This window comes from Pleurodeles waltl, chromosome 11 (genome assembly GCF_031143425.1).
Source record: "Pleurodeles waltl isolate 20211129_DDA chromosome 11, aPleWal1.hap1.20221129, whole genome shotgun sequence".
Classification (NCBI taxonomy): Eukaryota; Metazoa; Chordata; class Amphibia; order Caudata; family Salamandridae; genus Pleurodeles; species Pleurodeles waltl.
This window is the reverse complement of record NC_090450.1, coordinates 657818177-657839074: the sequence shown is the minus strand read 5'-3', so window position 1 is coordinate 657839074 and position 20898 is coordinate 657818177.

The window sequence follows — 20898 nt, the reverse complement described above, 5'->3', positions numbered from 1 at the left end:
ACTATTACATCCCCCACCCTACCTGCATGCCAGCACATACCCCCACCCTCACCCTCAACCCCAGCACTCCAACTCCTCACATATGTCCCAACATCACAAACCACCCATCCCAACACCAAGCCCTGCATGCAACAACAAAGCATGGACACCCATCACTAAAGCATGCCCACTGCACATACCCATACACCCCCTTAAACCATCATCACACAAAGTCCCACACAGGAATGCAATCACTGGGGTACACGGTCACCCACCCATTGCACACCATGCCACACACAGATGTAATAAACATATTTTTATACCCCTGCAGGACCCCTACCCAACATCACCGGACAGGAGGGTCCACACATGTCCACACCACCAACAGAAGAGGCCCACAGTGATGACAGCACCTCTGTCCAACTGGATCTAGATGACCAGCCCGGCCCATTGGGGACCTCAGGACAGTCGGTTCCCCTCACACAGTCACAGGCCACTACAGAGCTTCCCCCCTCTGGAAACACAAGCACAGCACCCACCCAGCGGGCCCATACCTCTGTCCCCAGGACACGTCAATCAGCTGTGTGTCCACAACTACAGGGAACCCAGGCTAACCCACCACCCCAACAACAACAGGGACCTGGGTGCAGTGGCAGTGGGCACACGGTCCAGGGGACGGAGGCCCAGGAACACAGGGGAACTGGGAGGGCTGCTGTGCGACAGGGCGTGGACACACCAAGGGAACCCACTCTCCACAAGGCCCTCTCCTCCATCAAAGAAGCCTACCACCACTCCCAGGAGACAATGGCAATGGTACTGGCCAAGTTTCAGGAGACTCAGCCCCTGCAGGAGGAACAGTATATGGGCTTCAGGGAGGAACTCAGAACCATCAGCTCCACCCTGGGCAAAATCGTAGGGGTGCTGAAGGAAGTACTCAACACCAGGAGGGACACTGTGGCACTATAAGGGGCCCCTGACACTAGCATGGACGATGAACTGCCCACCACCTCCGCTGGCGCTAGTGGACAGGACGCCCCGCCACAGGGCCACCACACCAGCACCCCACCCCCTGCAGAGGGAGAACCACCCCGCAAACGGTCCCTGAGATCCAGGAACAAGACAGAGCACGATGCCAAGACCCCCGCCAAGAAATTAGACCACCCTGATTGTCATCCTACTGTCTGTCAGGCGGTCCAAATTCTCTGGATCTGCATGATGCTGAGAAATTATCCCACTTCCAGGCAACACCAAGTCAGATGCCATTATGGTGCTGAACTTTGGAGGGGCCCGGCCGGGTGAAGGGGTAGTCGGGAATGATCAACCAGGAGGGAGATCTGAAAAGGAAGAGGTTAATAGAGAATATACAAGTATACAATAAACAAACATGCAACAATAAGGCACTTTCTCACAATAATCTCACTAGTTTCAAAATGTCAGCAACAGAAACAAATATCTTATAAAGAAATTATAGAATGAAGATTTGTACTATTCTTAGATCAGATCTACTAAAGGTCACATAATAATGCGTCTCTAAAAGCAAGAACTCTAAATCAAACGAGAACCTCTCTCGATAGAACTTGCTGGTTTCTCTTTATGGATCACTAAATACAAACTGAGAACTAGAGTTTCCTTCAAAAGCTCCCGCACAATGCAAAATTAGTAAGTAGTCCTTTTGTTTTCTGGCTGAGAATTCCACAAGAAAATCCTAATAAACAAATAAGAAAACAAAGCTTCTATGTTACTTTCTTTCTTGGCAAGAAACAATGTTTTTGCTACTTTAACTTCACAGCTTGAAACAACGCGCTAAGGCACGAGGCAAACAATAGAGTTCACTGAGCAACGTAGAAATCCAAACATTCATGTAGCAGAATTTAAAAGAAAGAGCACAGAAAAATCGCTACTTTGAATCAACAAATAACCAATTGAAACGATGTTGCCTAGCAACACAATCGGAGCCTTTCAAATATCCAAAGACTCCGAATACGGAGTTCACGGTAAGGGCAGGAAAGCCCAGAAAAGGAATTATCTCACCGCCGTGAGCCGGCCGCTCGCAAAGAAAGGCAAGTCTGCACAGACTCGGGCAGCAGCACAGGAAGACAACTGCTCACGGTAGAAATCCGGAATAGGAAGCATCAGTTAAAGGGTGTGGCAGGTATTTATAGCCTGACCACACCCAAAATGGCTGTCATAGGGAAACCTGGGAAATGAAGTTCCTCTAACTTCCTGATAGCCTTCATTAATGTTCAAAGGCAATGTTGATAGCAATGAAGCCACCAATGGCCCGATCGTCTGGGCAGGTGACTTTTACCACAAAGGGAACGTGGTTTTACAGATATTGCGGCTGCAGAAAATGAGTGGTTGCGCCCACATGCTGGTGGGGTTCTGACAGTACACCCCCTCACCGAGCTTGGGCTCGGACCTGGTTTGTTGGGATAACATTGATGAAATTGTCGTTTAAGCCGTGGGACATGGATTTGTGAAGCAGGTTCCCAAGAATATTCTTCAGAACTGTAGCCTTTCCAGGCTACCAAATACCACAACGAGTTACCCCGAAACCGAGAATCACGAATGGATCATACTTCGTATTCCCATTGACCGTGAACAAGAGTAGGGGGTGGACGTGGTGCATAGCTTGCAATGGCAGGTTTGAGTAACGAGGTGTGGAAAACAAGATGGATTCGCAATGACGGAGGTAGGTTCAATTTGTATGTTATTGGGTTGATGCGTAGAAGAATTTTGTATGGCCATATGAATTTAGGATGAAACGCATGTTTGTCTTTAAATGTCAAGTTTTTTGTGGCCAACCAGACCATGTCTTTCATTTTGTATTCTGGGCCAGGTTGATGTTTCTTGTTATATTGTATTTTGTACCTTGCTTTAGCCTGCTGGAGATTTTGTTGGAGTCGTAAGTGAACATCTTTTATATGTGACAACATCCCCTGAACTGCCGGCATTTATTGTGTTGAACTTGGTAAAATAACAGGCAAGACTTGTGGATATTGCCCATAAAGACCATAAAATGGGGTATTTTTGGTTGAAGAATGACAATAATTGTTGTATGCTAATTCGGCAAGCCAGAGGAGCGTTGGCCAAGAAGAGGGATCTTCAGCTGCATAACAGCGTAGGTACTGTTTTAGAGTCTGGTTCAATCTCTCGGTTTGACCATCAATTTGCGGATGATAACTTGTAGATAGGTTAGAGTCAATGTGTAACGCTTGCCACTATTTTTCCAAAAATGCGCTGATAACTGAGTCCCTCTGTCGGATAATATGACCTTTGGAAGACCATGAAGACGCACAATATTTTGCAAAATGAGATTAACTAAGGCACTGGATGTCGGAAGTCCTTTGCAGGCGATAAAGTGAGCATACTTGGTGAGACTATCTATGACCACTAATATTGTGTTTACATGATCGACTTCGGGGAGACCTGTAATGAAGTCAATTGAAATATGTTCCCATGGGTGTTTAGGAGTTGGTAAAGGTAGTAACTGCCCCTTTGGTTTAACATGTGAGTTTTTATATTGGGCACAAATCTCGCATGATTCTGCCATTTGTTTAATATCTTTCGTAAAAGTGGGCCACCAAAAGTATCTTTTCATAAGTTCCAGGGTTTTTTTTAGGTCCGGGGTGGCCTGCCACTGAATGTGTGTGTAACCATTGGAATGCTGTGTGTCTTAACTCTTTGGTAGGCAAAAAGATTTTAGAATTATAAAAAGGTAATCCCTGTTGTATTGAAAAACCCATGCCTTTTTTAAGCCAAATTGGCCACTCTGTGACATGGAAATGAGTCCAAATTGAATCAAGAAATTTGTCAGCAGCTATTAAACATACAACTTTGGAAGGACTAATGATTGGCATAGGTTGTGGTTTCTCGTGCACTAAAGTGGAGTCTTGTCTGGTTAAAGCATCAGCCTTTTTGTTATCGCTGCCTGGTCTGAAGGTGACAACAAAATCGAATTCGGTGAAGAATAACATCCATCGTAACTGTCGAGGGGTTAACACTCTGGCTGCGCTCATTAACTGCAAGTTCCTATGGACTGAATAACGGTGATTCGGTGAACCGTTCCAGATAAATAATATCTCCATTCCTTAAATTCTTCATGAATTGCCAACAGTTCTTTCTCTGCAATAGTGTAGTTTTGTTCTGCTGTGTTGAGTTTCTTGGATATATAGGCAACAGGGTGTAATTGTCCAGTAGTAGCGTGTCGTTGTGAAAGAATGGCCCCAATTGCCACATCGGAGGCGTCCGCCTCTACATCGAACGGGTCCGAAATCCATGGATGAGCTAAGATAGGGGCAGTGGTAAAAGCTTGTTTTAACATCTGAAAAGTTTCTTCAGTTTGTGAGGACCAACAAAAAGGGGTATTTTTACGGAGTAATTTCGTAATGGGGGCCACCCTTTTGAGAAAAGTGGTCTATGAAGCGCCGGTAAAAATTGGCAAAACCCAAAAAACACTGAACATCTCGAACAGATTTAGGAGTAGGCCAATTGATGACAGCTTGGATCTTACAGTCGGTCATTTGCATACTGTTAGGCGTTAAAGTGACGCTTGAAAATTCCACTTCTTCAGTATGAAACTCACATTTACTAAGTTTACAATATAAGTGATGTTTTTGCAGGGTTAAGAGTACTTTCTTCACATGTTCTTCATGAATTTCTTTCGCACTGGAATAAATAAGAATGTCATCAATGTATACAATGACGAACAGATCTAAGTATTCTCTTAAGACGTCATTGAGAAAATACTGGAAGGCAGCAGGAGCGTTACAAAGACCAAAGGGCATTACTTGATATTCAAACAAGCCATAGTGGGTTTTGAAGGCCGTCTTCCATTCGTCTCCCTCTCGTATACGGACCAAGTGATACGCTCCTCGGAGGTCGAGTTTAGTGTAAATGACGGCATCCTTAACTTGATCCAATAATACGGGGATCAATGGCAAAGGGTATTTGTTTGTTATAGTGATTTTGTTCAGAGCTCTATAGTCAATGCAGGGTCTCAATTCGCCATTGGCCTTGGGTACAAAGAACAGAGGAGAAGCTGCTGGAGAACGTGATTGTCTGATTAGATTATTTGCCAAACATTGATCAAGATATTCCGTTAAATATTGATTTTCTTTTTCTGAAAGAGCGTAAATTCTACAATTAGGAATTACTGATCCTGGCATTAAATCGATTTGACAATCATAAGGCCGATGAGGTGGTAACGCACTAGCTGATTGCTCACTGAATACATCTGCGTAAGGGGTATATTGAGAGGGTAATGTTATTGCTTTTTCTGCAGCTGTAGCTATTTGTTGAATAGGCTGTTCAATGGACAGACAAGATCTGGAACAGTAAACTGATGAGAAGGTTAAAGTATTCTTTATCCAATCTATATGGGGATTATGTAATTTTAACCAAGGTAAACCCAAAATGAAACCGTATTGTGGGGCTCTGATTATATCAAATTGTAGTTTTTCTAAATGCTGATGACCATCAGAATTGTGACATTCCATTTGAATTGGTAAAGTGTTGGAGGTGATTGGACCCCTAGCGATGTCACTGCCATCCACAGCGTGTACGCTTTCGGATATTGTCTTTTTTTTACATTCAAGCTGTAATCTTTGCACGGTCTGATAATCTACAAAATTACCTGTAGCTCCTGAGTCTATTAAGGCAAAAGCCTCTTGCCATTTGTCCAAGATCAAAAGCTGTATGGGAATACGAAAATGTCTATGATGTTGACTTGAGCAGAAATGTATAGAAGGGATTGAAAGAATACCCAAGAGATTCCCTTCTCTATCTCTTGGGTTCATTAGTTTTCCTTAATACTGTCCACAGAAGCTACCTGACTTTTGATACTAATGAAAGAATCTGTTTTGTTTTTGGGTCTGACTGCACACTCTCTTACGAAATGTCCCTTCTTCCCACAATATAAACACAGACCTTTGCGACGTCTTAGCTCTTTTTCTTCTTTAGTTAAAGGTTGACGAAGTGTATCAATTTCCATGGGTTATCTAACAGTATCCGAAGAGGTGGAAGGAGAGGGGAGATATTTATCTTGATGCCAAGTACCACGATCTGGTCTTTTCTTATCTCCTTTTCTTTCAGAGAGCCTATGATCAAGTCTTAAGGTTAGATTTATCAAATCTGTACATGTTTTTGGCTGAGGATCGATTTGAGCCAGGACGTCTTTTAATTCCTCCTTGAGTCCTTGATAAAAAAGCGCTGCCCTCTTCTCCTCAGGCCAGGCTGTTTCAACCACCAAGCGATTGAATTGTGAAAGATAGGAAATAAGATCTTTGTTTCCTTGTCATAGTTCTAAAAGTTCTTTGTCAGCAGACATGGTGACTGCTCGTCAGTCAAAAACCTTCTCAAATTCGTCTACAAAATGACGCCAATTGTAGAGCAAAGGACTATCTTGTTTCACAAGAGGAAGTGCCCAATTGGTGGCATCACCAGATAGATAGGAGATCAGAAAGGCAATTCTAGACTGTGGGTCTGGGAAAGCAGCTGGATGACAAGTGAAATGTAACTCCACTTGGGTAAGGAATTTCTGGACTTTGTTGGCATCTCCAGAAAACCTTTCAGGACCGGCTAAAGGAATTTGCGTAGGAACATTAACAGAAACATTGGTAGGAGATGGAGGCAGACGTGGCAAAGGTATAACTCCAGGACCCTCCACTTTGGCTTGTAATTGAGTGACTTTCTTGACTAGAGCTGCAATGTTGTTCCTTGAATCCTGTAACTCCTTTTGTAATTGCGTTAAAGCTTGCATCACAGCGTCTAGGGTAGCAATCTCGTCAGATATCGTGCAGATCAAGAGTAAAGAAAACTCGTGGGCTTCCTATTCTTTCAGGCGCTCCAAATTATCGGGATCTGCACAATGCTGAGAAATGATCCCACTTCCAGGCAACACCAAGTCAAATGCCGTTATGGCACTGAACTTTGGAGGGGCCCGGCATGGGGAAGGGGTAGTCGGGAAGGATCAGCCAGGAGGGAGATCTGAAAAGGAAGAGGTTAATACAGAATATACAAGTATACAATAAACGAACATGCAACAATAAGGCACTTTCTCACAATGATCTCACTAGTTTCAAAATGTCAGCAACAAAAACAAATATCTTATAAAGAAAGTATAGAATGAAGATTTGTACTATTCTTAGATCAGATCTACTAAAGGTCACATAATAATGCGTCTCTAAATGCAAGAACTCTAAATCAAACGAGAACCTCTCAATAGAACTTGCTGGTTTCTCTTTATGGATCACTAAATAAAAACTGAGAACTAGAGTTTCCTTCAAAACCTCCCGCACAATGCAAAATTAGTAAGTAGTCCTTTTGTTTTCTGGCTGAAAATTCCACAAGAAAATCCTAATAAACAAATAAGAAAACTAAGCTTCTATATTACTTTCTTTCTTGGCAAGAAACAATGTTTTTGCTACTTTAACTTAACAGCTTGAAACAGCGCGCTAAGGCGCGAGGCAAACAATAGAGTTCACTGAGCAACGTAGAAATCCAAACATTCATGTATCAGAATTTAACCCCTTCGCTGCCAGGCCTTTTCCCCCTCCTGTGCCAGGCCTTTTTTTGCCTATTTGGGGCAGTTCGCGCTTAGGCCCTCATAACTTTTTGTCCACATAAGCTAACCAAGCCAAATTTGCGTCCTTTTTTTCCAACATCCTAGGGATTCTAAAGGTACCCAGACTTTGTGGGTTCCCCTGAAGGAGGCCAAGAAATTGGCCAAAATACAGTGAAAATTTCGTTTTTTTCAAAAAAATTGGAAAAAGGGGCTGCAGAAGAAGGCTTGTGGTTTTTCCCCTGAAAATGGCATCAACAAAGGGTTTGCGGTGCTAAACTCAGCAGCTTCCCAGCTTTCAGGAACAGGCAGACTTGAATCCGAAAACCCAATTTTTCAACACAATTTTGGCATTTTACTGGGGCATACCCCATTTGTGCAATTTTTTGTGCTTTCAGCCTCCTTCCAGTCAGTGACAGGAATGGTCATGAAATCAATGCTGGATCCCAGAAACCTAAACATTTCTGAAAAGTAGACAAAATTCTGAATTCAGCAAGGGGTCATTTGTGTAGATCCTACAAGGGTTTCCTACAGAAAATAACAGCTGAAAAAGAAAAATATTGAAATTGAGGTGAAAAAAACATCAATTTTTCTCAACTTTTTACTCTGTAACTTTCCCCTGCAATGTCAGATTATCGAAAGCAATATACCGTTACGTCTGCTGGACACCTATGGTTGCGGGGATATATAGGGTTTGTAGGTTCATCAAGAACCCGAGGAACCTAGAGCCAATAAATGAGCTGCACCCTGCAGTGCGTTTTCATTCTATACCGGGTATACAGTAATTCATTTGCTGAAATATAAGGAGTAAAAAATAGCTATCAAGAAAACCTTTGCATTTCCAAAAAGGGCACAAGATAAGGTGTTGAGGAGCAGTGGTTATTTGCACATCTCTGAATTCCGGGGTGACCATAGTAGCACGTGAATTACATGGAATTTCTCAAATAGATTTCTTTTTTACACACACCCCTATATTTGGAAGGAATAAATGTAGAGAAAGACAAGGGGCAATAACACTTGTTTTGCTATTCTATGTTCCCCCAAGTCTCCCGATAAAAATGATACCTCACTTGTTTGGGTAGGCCTAGCGCCCGCAACAGGATATGCCCCAAAACACAACGTGGACACATCACAGAAAACAGAGCTGTTTTTAGCAAAGTGACTACCTGTAGATTTTGGCCTCTAGCTCAGCCGCCACCTAGGGAAACCTACCAAACCTGTGCATTTCTGAAAACTAGAGACCTAGGGGAATCCAAGGAGGGGTGACTTGTGTGGCTCGGACCAGGTTCTGTTACCCAGAATCCTTTGCAAACCTCAAAATTTGGCTAAAAAAACACATGTTCCTCACATTTCTGTGGCAGAAAGTTCTGGAATCTGAGAGGAGCGACAAATTTCCTTCCACCCAGCGTTCCCCCACGTCTCCCGATAAAAATGATACCTCACTTGTGTGGGTAGGCCTAGCGCCCGCGACAGGATATGCCCCAAAACACAACCTGGACACATCACAGAAAACAGAGCTGTTTTTAGCAAAGTGACTACCTGTAGATTTTGGCCTCTAGCTCAGCCGCCACCTAGGGAAACCTACCAAACCTGTGCATTTCTGAAAACTAGAGACCTAGGGGAATCCAAGGAGGGGTGACTTGTGTGGCTCGGACCAGGTTCGGTTACCCAGAATCCTTTGCAAACCTCAAAATTTGGCTAAAAAAACACATGTTCCTCACATTTCTGTGGCAGAAAGTTCTGGAATCTGAGAGGAGCCACAAATTTCCTTCCACCCAGCGTTCCCCCACGTCTCCCGATAAAAATGATACCTCACTTGTGTGGGTAGGCCTAGCGCCCGCGACAGGATATGCCCCAAAAAACAACGTGGACATATCACAGAAAACAGAGCTGTTTTTAGCAAAGTGACTACCTGTAGATTTTGGCCTCTAGCTCAGCCGCCACCTAGGGAAACCTACCAAACCTATGCATTTCTGAAAACTAGAGACCTAGGGGAATCCAAGGAGGGGTGACTTGTGTGGCTCGGACCAGGTTCTGTTACCCAGAATCCTTTGCAAACCTCAAAATTTTGCTAAAAAAACACATGTTCCTCACATTTCTGTGGCAGAAAGTTCTGGAATCTGAGAGGAGCCACAAATTTCCTTCCACCCAGCGTTCCCCCACATCTCCCGATAAAAATGATACCTCACTTGTGTGGGTAGGCCTAGCGCCCGCGACAGGATATGTCCCAAAACACAACGTGGACATATCACAGAAAACAGAGCTGTTTTTAGCAAAGTGACTACCTGTAGATTTTGGCCTCTAGCTCAGCCGCCACCTAGGGAAACCTACCAAACCTGTGCATTTCTGAAAACTAGAGACCTAGGGGAATCCAAGGAGGGGTGACTTGTGTGGCTCGGACCAGGTTCTGTTACCCAGAATCCTTTGCAAACCTCAAAATTTGGCTAAAAAACACATGTTCCTCACATTTCTGTGGCAGAAAGTTCTGGAATCTGAGAGGAGACACAAATTTCCTTCCACCCAGCGTTCCCCCACGTCTCCCGATAAAAATGATACCTCACTTGTGTGGGTAGGCCTAGCGCCCGCGACAGGATATGCCCCAAAACACAACGTGGACATATCACAGAAAACAGAGCTGTTTTTAGCAAAGTGACTACCTGTAGATTTTGGCCTCTAGCTCAGCCGCCACCTAGGGAAACCTACCAAACCTGTGCATTTCTGAAAACTAGAGACCTAGGGGAATCCAAGGAGGGGTGACTTGTGTGGCTCAGACCAGGTTCTGTTAACCAAAATCCTTTGCAAACCTCAAAATTTGGCTAAAAAAACACATGTTCCTCACATTTCTGTGGCAGAAAGTTCTGGAATCTGAGAGGAGCCACAAATTTCCTTCCACCCAGCGTTCCCCCACGTCTCCCGATAAAAATGATACCTCACTTGTGTGGGTAGGCCTGGCGCCCGCGACAGGATATGCCCCAAAACACAACGTGGACACATCACAGAAAACAGAGCTGTTTTTAGCAAAGTGACTACCTGTAGATTTTGGCCTCTAGCTCAGCCGCCATCTAGGGAAACCTACCAAACCTGTGCATTTCTGAAAACTAGAGACCTAGCGGAATCCAAGGAGGGGTGACTTGTGTGGCTCGGACCAGGTTCTGTTACCCAGAATCCTTTGCAAACCTCAAAATTTGGCTAAAAAAACACATGTTCCTCACATTTCTGTGGCAGAAAGTTCTGGAATCTGAGAGGAGCCACAAATTTCCTTCCACCCAGCGTTCCCCCACGTCTCCCGATAAAAATGATACCTCACTTGTGTGGGTAGGCCTAGCGCCCGCGACAGGATATGCCCCAAAACACAACGTGGACACATCACAGAAAACAGAGCTGTTTTTAGCAAAGTGACTACCTGTAGATTTTGGCCTCTAGCTCAGCCGCCACCTAGGGAAACCTACCAAACCTATGCATTTCTGAAAACTAGAGACCTAGGGGAATCCAAAGAGGGGTGACTTGTGTGGCTCGGACCAGGTTCTGTTACCCAGAATCCTTTGCAAACCTCAAAATTTGGCTAAAAAAACACATGTTCCTCACATTTCTGTGGCAGAAAGTTCTGGAATCTGAGAGGAGCCACAAATTTCCTTCCACCCAGCGTTCCCCCACGTCTCCCGATAAAAATGATACCTCACTTGTGTGGGTAGGCCTAGCGCCCACGACAGGATATGCCCCAAAACACAACGTGGACATATCACAGAAAACAGAGCTGTTTTTAGCAAAGTGACTACCTGTAGATTTTGGCCTCTAGCTCAGCCGCCACCTAGGGAAACCTACCAAACCTTTGCATTTCTGAAAACTAGAGACCTAGGGGAATCCAAGGAGGGGTGACTTGCGGGGCTCGGACCAGGTTCTGTTACCCAGAATCCTTTCCAAACCTCAACATTTGGCTAAAAAAACACATGTCCCTCACATTTCTGTGGCAGAAAGTTCTGGAATCTGAGAGGAGCTACAAATTTCCTTCCACCCAGCGTTCCCCCAAGTCTCCCGATAAAAATGATACCTCACTTGCGTGGGTAGGCCTAGCGCCAGCGACAGGAAACACCCCAAAGCGCAACGTGGACGCATCCTAAATTTTGGAAAAAAACAGAGGTGTTTTTTGCGAAGTGCCTACCTGTAGATTTTGGCCTCTATCTCAGCCGGCACCTAGGGAAACCTACCAAACCTGTGCATTTCTGAAAACTAGAGACCTAGGGGAATCCAAGGAGGGGTGACTTGCGGGGCTCGGACCAGGTTCTGTTACCCAGAATCCTTTGCAAACCTCAAAATGTGGCTAAAAATACACATGTTACTCACATTTCTGTGGCAGAAAGTTCTGGAATCTGAGAGGAGCCACAAATTTCCTTCTACCCAGCGTTCCCCCAAGTCTCCCGATAAAAATGATACCTCACTTGTGTGGGTAGGACTAGCGCCCACGATAGGAAAGGGCCCAAAACACAACGTGGACACATCACATTTTTTTATAAAAAGCAGTGCCTACCTGTGGATTTTGGCCTGTAGCTCAGCCGACACCTGAGGAAACCTACCAAACCAGTGCATTTTTGAAAACTAGAAACCCAGGGGAATCCAAGATGGGGTGACTTGCGGGGCTCTGACCAGGTTATGTTACCCAGAATCCTTTGCAAACATCAAAATTTGGCCCAAAAAACACTTTTTCCTCTCATTTCGATGACAGAAAGTTCTGGAATCTGAGAGGAGCCACAAATTTCCTTCCACCCAGCGTTCCCCTAAGTCTCTCGAGAAAAATGGTACATCACTTCTGTGGGTAGGCCTAGCGCCCACAAAAGGAAATGGCCCAAAACACAACGTGGACACAACATATTTTTTCACAGAAAACAGAGGTGTTTTTTGCAAGGTGCCTACCTGTGGTGTTTGGCCTGTAGCTCAGCCGGCCCCAGGGGGGGGGGGCAGAAATGCCCTAAAATAAATTTGCCCCCCCAACCCCCACCCTCCCCCGCCGGGAGCGACCCTTGCCTACGGGGTCGCTCCCCCTGCGTGACATTGGCGCCAAAAAACAAATCCCCGGTGCCTAGTGGTTTCTGCCCCCTTGGGGGCAGATTGACCTAAAATTGGCCAATCTGCCCCCAGGGGGGCAGAAATGGTCTAAATACAATTTGCCCCCCCAGGGGAGCGACCCTTGCCTGATGGGTCGCTCCCCATCTCTAAAAAAAGAAAAAAAAAAAAAAAAAAAACACAACAAAAAAATTGCCCTGGTGCCTAGAATGTTCTGCCCCCCCCCCCCCGGGGGCAGTTCGGCCTAATAATAGGCCGATCTGTCCCCCGGGGGGGCAGAAATGGCCTAAAATAAATTTGCCCCCCCAACCCCCCCCCCCCCCCGGGAGCGACCCTTGCCTACGGGGTCGCTCCCCCTGCGTGACATTGGCGCCAAAAAACAAATCCCCGGTGCCTAGTGATTTCTGCCCCCTTGGGGGCAGATTGACCTAAAATTGGCCAATCTGCCCCCAGGGGGGCAGAAATGGTCTAAATACAATTTGCCCCCCCAGGGGAGCGACCCTTGCCTGATGGGTCGCTCCCCATCTCTAAAAAAAGAAACAAAAAAAAAAAAAAACACAAAAAAAAAATTGCCCTGGCGCCTAGAGTGTTCTGCCCCCCCCCCCGGGGGCAGTTCGGCCTAATAATAGGCCGATCTGTCCCCCGGGGGGGCAGAAATGGCCTAAAATAAATTTGCCCCCCCAACCCCCACCCCCCCCCCGGGAGCGACCCTTGCCTACGGGGTCGCTCCCCCTGCGTGACATTGGCGCCAAAAAACAAATCCCCGGTGCCTAGTGATTTCTGCCCCCTTGGGGGCAGATTGACCTAAAATCGGCCAATCTGCCCCCAGGGGGGCAGAAATGGTCTAAATACAATTTGCCCCCCAGGGGAGCGACCCTTGCCTGATGGGTCGCTCCCCATCTCTAAAAAAAAAAAAAGAACAAAAAAAAAAAACACAAAATTTTTTTTTGCCCTGGCGCCTAGAGGTTTCTTCCCCCCCTGGGGGCAGATCGGCCTAATAATAGGCCGATCTGCCCCCAGGGGGGGCAGAAATGTCCTAAAATAAATTCCCCTCCCCCCCCAGGGAGCGACCCTTGCTTAAGTGGTCGCTCCCTTTGCGTGAAGTTCACGCAAAGAAAAAACTCCCTGGTGTCTAGTGGTTTCTACCCCCCTTGGGGGCAGATTGGCCTCATCAAAATAGGCCAATCTGCCCCCAAGGGGGGCAGAAATGGGCAAAATATAATTTTCCCCCAAGGGGAGCGACCCTTGCCTAAGGGGTCGCTCCCCACCAAAAAAAAAAAAATGAAACAAAAAAAAAAAAAATGGTCCCTGGTGCCTAGAGGTTTCTGCCCCCCCTGGGGGCAGATCGGCCTAATAGTAGGCCGATCTGCCCCCAGGGGGGGCAGAAAAGGCCTTCCCGAAAATATGCCCCCCTGGGAGCGACCCTTGCCCAAGGGGTCGCTCCCTTTTGTCAATAACAATAAAAATAAAAAAAAATCCCTGGTGTCTAGTGGTTTCTACCCCCCTTGGGGGCAGATTGGCCTCATCAAAATAGGCCAATCTGCCCCCAAGGGGGGCAGAAATGGCCAAAATATAATTTTCCCCCAAGGGGAACGACCCTTGCCTAAGGGGTCGCTCCCCACCTCAATAAAAAAAAATGAAAAAAGAAAAAAAAAAACAAAAAAAAAATGGTCCCTGGTGCCTAGAGGTTTCTGCCCCCAGGGGGGGCAGAAAAGGCCTTTTCAAAAAAATGCCCCCCTGGGAGCGACCCTTGCCCAAGGGGTCGCTCCCTTTTGTCAATTTCTAAGAAAAAAAAAAAAATCCCTGGTGTCTAGTGGGGTTTCAAAAGCCGGATTGCAAGCAATCCGGCTTTTGAAACCCTCGGAGGGACTTCAAAGGGAAGGAAATACTTTTCCTTCCCTTTGAAGCCCCTCCGGGCCTCCCAAGTGATTGAAAAAGAAATGCTTTTGCATTTCTTTTTCAATCGCGCTGGAAGCAGAGCTTCCAGCGCGACGAGGGAGGCCCCTGTGACACATCAGCGCGCGCGCGCGCGCTGACGTCACAGGGGGGGGTGGGGGGGGTCGAGGGTGGAAGGGGAAGGTCTTCTGTGCCATGGACGAGATGATCTCGTCCAAGGCACAGGGGAACTGTAGCCTTGGACGAGATGATCTCGTCCAAGGCACAGAAGAGGTTAAAAGAAAGAACACAGAAAAATCGCTACTTTGAATAGAAAAACAACCAATTGAAACGATGTTGCCAAGCAACACAATCGGAGATTTTCAAATATCCAAAGACTCTGAATACAGAGTTCACGGTAAGGGCAGGAAAGCCCAGAAAAGGAATTATCTCACTGCCGCGAGCCGGCCGCTCGCAAAGAAAGACAAGTCTGCACAGACTCAGGCAGCAGCACAGGAGGACAACTGCTCACGGTAGAAATCCAGAATAGGAAGCATCAGTTAAAGGGTGTGGCAGGTATTTATAGAATGACCACACCCAAAATATCTGTCATAGGGAAACCTGGGAAATGAAGTTCCTCTAACTTCCTGATAACCTTCATTAGTGTTCAAAGGCAATGTTGATAGCAATGAAGCCACCAATGGCCCGATCGTCTGGGCAGGTGACTTTTACCACAAAGGGAACGTGGTTTTACAGATGTTGTGGCTGCAGAAAATGAGCGGTTGCACCCACGCGCTGGTGGGGTTCTGACACTGTCCCACTGTGTCACCCTGTCCATACCTAAACTGTCCCAGCTCCACTTCCTATGCCCATATGGGCAATGCACCTGTGAGACTAATAGACTGGACTCTGCCATGAACATTCCTCCGCCATCACCCCTCACCATTTTACTACCCCCTTCAATTTTGAGCACTGAAATAAACACACTTAAAGCACTAAACAATTTGGAGTCTGTCTGTGATTTTGAAATAGTGTATTACCAATTACAGTGACAAAATGCTCTTTTAATTGTAATGTCAACATACCTATGTCACACAGCTCTAGTCCATGAGGAATCTAAGCAGATGTCACACAGTGGGACCCACATCTGTGAAATCGTAAGGGAAAGTGACAACTCAGTGACCATACACTGGGTGAAAACCGCAGACAGTAAAGAGGAAGTAATGTTTAAGTACATGTAGTAGGCAGGTCTGTACTCTTACCTGTGTCTCACTGGAAATATTGCTGGATCACTGAGTCCCTGTTGTTCATGTCTTCTTCCTCTGCTTCCTCGTCTTCACTGTCCAAAGGCTCCACAGCTGCCACAACACCACCATCTGGACCATCCTCCTGCAGAAAAGGCACCTGTCGTCGCAAAGCCAAGTTGTGAAGCATACAGCAGGCCACGATGATCTGGCACACCTTCTTTGGTGAGTAGAATAGGGATCCACCTGTCATATGGAGGCACCGGAACCTGGCCTTCAGGAGGCCAATGGTCCGCTCGATCACCCTCCTACTTCGCCCATGGGCCTCATTGTAGCATTCCTCTGCCCTTGTCCTGGGATTCCTCACTGGGGTCAGTAGCCATGACAGGTTGGGGTAACCAGAGTCACCTGCAAATGGCGAGGGACAACTGTTAGACACACACTAACCTGTAGGGATATCCCCAGACCCAGACAACCATTCCCACTGACTTGCTTCCAGGTGCTCACCTAATAGCCACACACGGTGCCTCTGGAGTTGACCCATCACATAAGGGATGCTGCTATTCCACAGGATGTAGGCGTCATGCACTGAGCCAGGGAACATGGCATTCACGTGAGAAATGTATTGCTATGCCAAACATACCATCTGTACATTCATTGAATGATAACTCTTCCGGTTTCTGTACACCTGTTCACTCCTGTGGGGGGGTACCAAAGCCACATGGGTCCCATCAATGGCACCTATGATGTTGGGGATATGTCCCAGGGCATAGAAATCACCTTTCACTGTAGGCAAATCCTCCACCTGAGGGAAAACGATGTAGCTCCGCATGTGTTTCAGAAGGGCAGACAACACTCTGGACAACACGTTGGAAAACATAGGCTGGGACATCCCTGATGCTATGGCCACTGTTGCTTGAAATTAACCACTCGCAAGGAAATGGAGCACTGACAGCACCTGCACTTGAGGGGGGATTCCTGTGGGATGGTGGATTGCTGACATCAGGTCTGGCTCAAACTGGGTACACAGTTCCTGGATTGTGGCATGGTCAAGCCTGTATGTGATAATCACATGTCTTTCCTCCATTGTCGACAGGTCCACCAACGGTCGGTACACCGGAGGATGCCGCCATCTCCTCACATGTCCCAGCGGACGGTGCCTATGAAGGACAACAGCGAGCACAGAGTCAAACAACTCAGAGGTACATACCCACAGTTTACACAGAACACCATTCATACACAAAAAGTGGCCTGTATGTATATTGAGTCTAAGCCTAGGTATGTGTGACGCAGTCGAAAATGAAGCCATGTGGGCCCCTGAAATGGCGGCTGGCTGACCTCTAAAGTGGGATAATGGGATGTGAGGTAACTGCGTTGGCGTTGTACACCGTTGCTTTAGGCGGTCGAAGACCGCGGCGCAATGCTGCATAGGTTAACATTGGACCCTATGGGTCCAAGGAGCCAATGACGATGTACGCCGGCGGTGACGGTACGCACCGCCGCAGACGTGACCGCCATTTTCTATCTGTTGAATCACTCGATACCTGATCTTCGACAGGAGAGGACGTACACTGCAAGTGCTGCTGTGACCTCGGTCTGGAAGAGACAATGGCTCGAGTGTCTGAGGAAAGGGGGCCTGCCTTCACATCGGTGGAGTTGGTGAAACTCGTGGATGGGGTCCTCCCCCAGTACATGCTACTCTACTGTCCTCCAGACAAACAGGTAAGTACACAGGGAGCATGATGTATGGGCTATGCCTGTGTGGAGAGGGCTGGATGTAAGAAGGAAGGGGGGAGAGTGTGGCGTGCATTAAACAACGGTGAATGCATGTGCCACATGGAAAGGGTAGGGATGGGGGCCAATCACTTTGACGGTGCAGTTCGTAATAACTTACTCTTCCCCCTGTACGTTTCATGTAGGTCAGAGCCCACCAGAAAAAACATATTTGGCGTGCAATCGCCAAGGACGTCCGGACCCTGGGGGTCTACCACAGACGGAGCACCCACTGCCCGAAAAGATGGGAGGACATTCGCCGCTGGAGCAAGAAGACGGCGGAGGCTCAGCTGGGGATGGCCTCCCAACGTGGGAGGGGTGCCCGTCGCACCATGACCCCCCTGATGTTCAGGATCCTGGCGGTGGCCTACTCGGAGTTGGATGGGCACTTGAGGGCATCACAGCAGCAACAAGGGAGTGAGTACACTCTCATTCTGCTGACTTTGCGTGCAGTGGTGGGGGAGGTGGGCTGTGGGTTTCCCTAGGCCAGGTCGAGTTCCGTAGGCAAGGTCCCTCCGTAAGGCAGGCTATGTGGCACCCCACCCCACCTCTGCAGAGTGCCAAGTACACCTAGTCATGCCCCTGTGTCATCTATGTGTGCAGATGTCGTCCATAAGCTTGTAGGCCATTTCCCAGGAATTGAACAATGGAGCCCAAGAGAGCGGCGTAGTGCAGGGGGCTTCTGTGTCTGTCGTGTCTGCCAATGGTAGCGGTAATGCATGCATTCAACATGTCTGTCTTCTGTTGCCCCCCCCCCTTTTTGTGGTCTCCCTGTTCTTGTGTGCATGAGCATCATCAGGCGGAGGAGCAGTGGCACCGGAGCACCAGGTGGCTGCATCCCACATGGCCATGGATGGCCACACTACGGACTCTGACTTAACCAGTGGGACAGAGTGCGAGGGGAGCGGGGACAGGAGCTGAGACCAGTGACACGGACTCGTCCTCTGATAGGAGCTCCCTTGTGGTGGCGGCAACATCTGTGCCACCCCCATCTACAGGTACAGACGCCACCACCCCTTCCAGCAAAGCCCTCCCAGCAGCTCCTCAACCTTCTGCCCGTGCCCGCTCACCCGGGAGGGTGGGCATCACCTTCGCCCCAGGCACCTCAGGCCCTGCCCCAGTCACCCCTGTTGCCCTCAGTGAGGAGGCCATTGACCTCCTCAGGTCCCTCACTGTTGGGCAGTCTACCATTTTGAATGCCATCCAGGGTGTCGAAAGGCAGTTGCAACAAACAAATGCATTCTAGGAGGGCATTCATTCTGGTCAGGCGGCCCTTCAGCGAGCTTTTCAGACTCTGGCCTCAGCACTGATGGCAGCCATTATCCCTGTGTCTAGCCTCCCCCCTCCAACTTCCTAAACCCGACCCAATCCCCTGTACCTCAGCCTATCCCAAGCACACCTAGAGACCAGCATGCACACACATCAACACACATGGGAAGCTCAGGCAAACATAAGCACCACACATCCCCCAGGAGGTCACCTCCAGCACCAGCCCAGCTGCCCAGGACAGGACCGCCAGCACAAGCCCAGCTGCCCAGGACAGGACTGCCAGCACAAACCCAGATGCCCATCACAGGCATGCCAGCACCAGCCCACCTGCCCAGGACAGGACCGCCAGCACCAGCCCACCTGCCCAGGACAGGCCCACCAGCACCAGCCCACCTGCCCAGGACAGGACCACCAGCACAAGCCCAGCTACCCAGGACAGGACCCCCAGCACCAGCCCACCTGCCCAGAACAGGACCTCCAGCACCCGCTCACCTGCATAGGACAGGACCGCCAGCACCAGCTCACCTGCCCAGGGCAGGCCCGCCAGCACCAGCTCACCTGCCCAGGGCAGGCCCGCCAGCACCAGCCCACCTGCCCACCTGCCCAGGAGGCCACTGCCAGCACAGGCCCAGCTGCCCAGGAGGCCACCGCCAGCAAAAGCCCCGCTGGGCCATGAAGGACCACCAGCAAAAGCCCCGTTGGGCCATGAAGGACTGCCAGCAAAAGCCCCGCTGGGCCACGAAGGACCGCCAGCAAAAGCCTCGCTGGGCCATGAAGGACCGCCAGCAGCTGAGTCCCTGCAATGGAGACCGCCGCCTCAAGCACTGCTGCACAGGGCACCGCTGTCTCAAGCACCGCTGAACAGGGCACCGCCGTCTCAAGCACCGCTGAACAGCGTACCGCCGTCTCAAGCAACGCTGAACAGGGCACCGCCGTCTCAAGCACCGCTGAACAGGGCACTGCCGTCTCAAGCACCACTGGCCCATGAGCGGCAAGGGCACTGACGGTACTGAGTCCGTCACAGGGTGAATGATGCACTCTGGGCACCATGCCCCCTCCAGAACCAGTGGAGAAAGGCATCCACTACCTCAGTCCTTGGCAGGATGAAGCACTCTGGGCACCAGGCCAACTCCAGTACCAGTGGAGAGATACATCCACTACCTCAGTCCTTGGCAGAATACAGCACTCTGGGCACAAGGCCCCCTCCAGAACCAGTGGAGCGGTACATTCACTACCTCAGTCCTTGGCAGGATGAAGCACTCTGGGCACAAAGCCCCCTCAAGAACCAGTGGAGAAAGGCATCCACTACCTCTGTCCTTAGCAGGATGAAGCACTCTGGGCACAAAGCCCCCTCCAGAACCTGTGGAGAAAGGCATCCACTACTTCTGTCCTTAGCAGGATGAAGCACTCTGGGCACAAAGCCCCCTCCAGAACCAGTGGAGAAAGGCATCCACTACCTCTGTTCTTAGCAGGATGAAACACTCTGGGCACCATGCCCCCTCCAGAACCAGTGGAGACTGTCATCCACTTGAGAGACTGTGGCTTTGCACTCCCCAGGATTGAACAGTGGGCAAACCACCCACTGTAGATACTTGAAAGACTGTGGCTTTGCACTCCCCAGTATGTAACAGTGGGCATGTGGCCCCGTCGTGGATTTGGCTTTGTGCACTCAGCCAGCAGAGGTGCCCCCCCTTTTCTTCCACCTGAGGTGTCTGTTTAGTTGCTCTCTGATGCCCCTGCAGTGTTCTCTCCTTCATGGTCAGGGATCTTGTGTGGGCCTCGCCCATACCGTGTGGTCCCAGTGTTCCACGGACTTTATTAGAGCACTACCTGGACTACTTTTCTTGGTATATATTTTGTACATGGTGTATATATATATTTCTGCCTACTTGATTTTAATATATTACAATGGTTACACTCATTTTCTATTGTCTTTGCATTCTTCCGGGGGTTTTGGGTGGTGTAACTGTGATGTATTGATATGCATTAGTGTGTGTGTTGTAGTGGGTGAGGGTGGGGGTGGGGGAGTTGCGTGTGTGTGTCCCTGTTTTTTTCCTCCCCCCTCCCCTGTGTCATAGGTGCAGTACTCACTGTGGTCTTTGCCACCGGCGTGCGTGCTCCTGGTAGAGGAGCAGGAAG